Here is a 2,309-nt window from a genome sequence, read left to right as displayed (position 1 = left end):
AGGCATAACAACACTAACAAACGGTGGGCTAAGCCTTTTCAATCAATGGCCAAAAATACACATTGAAAGTTCATCAGTTTGATTTCCTGAAGGAGGATTTAAATTATTTTTACTACCGTGAACTCTAAGGCCTCTGTGCTTTAATGTAAGATTATAATGTCGCATTTAAATTCAAGAGGCAATGGAGTATATGGAGTCTCATTTACCCATACAAGGTCAACTCTACAACATATAGAGCCTTTTAGTGACGCACACAGTCATAACCGAAAAAAAACGCTGTTGAGTGCTGCAGCTTTTTGAAACATGTGGAGACTGGCTGGCTCATTAACAAAGAGGCTGACAGAGCAAGCGGACACTTGAACACTTGGGCTGGTGTCAGAGGAGAGAGAGAGCTATATTCCCCTCTGCAACCACAAGAACTGGGGCAGACATTTTGGGTCGGTTGCTCTGAGCTAAAGCCAAATCAAGACCCACATAAAGAAATCCCTGATTGAAAAAGACGAAAATATAGAGCAAGTACATGACAGAGAGGGAGAGAGAGAGAGAGAGAGAGAGAGAGAGAGAGAGAGAGACCAAGTACATGTGAAAGAGAGGGAGGGAGAAAGAGAGAAAGTGAGAGAGAGGCAATGTACATGCAAGAGAGAGAGAGAAAGAGAGAGAGAAAGAATGAGAATGTGGGTCGAATAGCTATGATACTACTCAACGTTGGATTTGCAAGGCAAGTGCTTTCAAGGGCCTTACAATGCTGGTGTAAAGAGTCATATTAAAGCTATAGTGCGTAAAATGATGTCGACCCCCCCTGAGGAGGTCTAAGTAATTACAACAACACTGTATGGTGCATCTACATGAGGTAAAGCCTTCAGGGATTTTATACCTTCTGCTGTACGTCCAGGTTTTTTCTTAGCAGTAGAATCGACAACTGAAACATTTCTTGGGCTCTTCTTGGGATTTTTCTGAACTCCTGCACCAGTGTCAGGGGTAACATAATTTTCCAAACACTGCCATACTGAGAAATACAGAGAGAGTTTTGTGGAGCTGATAGGCTTTATCAACTTTTGTGTCAACTCATTTAACACTAGCTCGCACATAACCAAACACTCATGTACATACGAAAAAGTTACACACTATAGCTTTAATTCTTCAGTTGAAACATGGCCTCATTATTCTCCAGCCAACGTCGACCCTGACACTATTATACCTGTCAACGCTCATACTGTATAGTTTTTGCTGAGGCCAGCTTTTGGCAAAAACCCTTGAGCTGTTAAAACACTAATGGACAATTCTTCTTCTTCCCCCTTTTTATGCTCAACACGCTAACTGATGTACCGTTTGACTGACGGCACGAAACAGAGAGGCCAATTTGCAAAAAACGCTGAACTTCTAGTGCATCCAGTGTGAAGAGACATTCATCAAAAAGATCCGCGCCCCCATTTTTTTCGTGCTTGTCTCCTTGCCATATCCTCTGTACAGTGCTGTCAGTGGTTGCTATAGAGTTGATTACACTTTATTTCTAAGGGCGCGAATGAGAGCGACAAGCATGACGGGTGTAAAGTATGGCCGCACAATTAAAGGTCCACTTCCTTCCCCGTCTGTCTGCGAAAGTGGAATTAACAGAGTGGGATAAATTACAAGTGAAGTCCAGAAGTTACAGTATAAATCTACTGGGGATTCTTTAGTGGAGTGACTTTAGATCTATCTGTGTAGTGCAAAGAGGGCACCTGTTATATCATGTGTTTTATTGATACACTCAATTATCAATAACTATCTGTATTTATTTTTTGAACCTTTATTTATACAGGTAAATCCCATTGAGACCGAAGACTCTTTTGCAAGGGAGACCTGTTTTCCTTTCCCACGTTACCATTCACACACACACATTCATACACCGATCGCAGGCTAACTATCGACATTTACGAGGCAAGGTGGGTTAAGTGTCTTGCCCAAGGACACAACAACTATGACACAAGTGGCAGGGCGGGGATCGAACATCCAACCCTTTGATCATCGGCCAACCCGCTCTACCAACTGAGCCACAGTCGCCCCATCCTATCTTTATTTTGTCTGCAGATAGCATTAGATACACTGTATGATATCAGATAAGATACTTTTGTTTAAGGGTGAGCTTGGAATTTTCATATTTAATGATATATAAAGGATTGCCCATTATCATCATTGTTACTGTCAAGATCGCATCGCCATACACTCAACATACACTCACTCAACATCAACATCTTTAATAAATGCAGAATTAAAATTTGTTTAAAACTTTTTTGAATATCATGGCAATTTATTTGACCCTATTTAACAAA

Source organism: Ammodytes marinus (assembly GCF_949987685.1).
Source record: "Ammodytes marinus genome assembly, chromosome: 16".
Lineage (NCBI taxonomy): Eukaryota > Metazoa > Chordata > Actinopteri > Uranoscopiformes > Ammodytidae > Ammodytes > Ammodytes marinus.
This window is presented reverse-complemented; position numbering follows the sequence as displayed.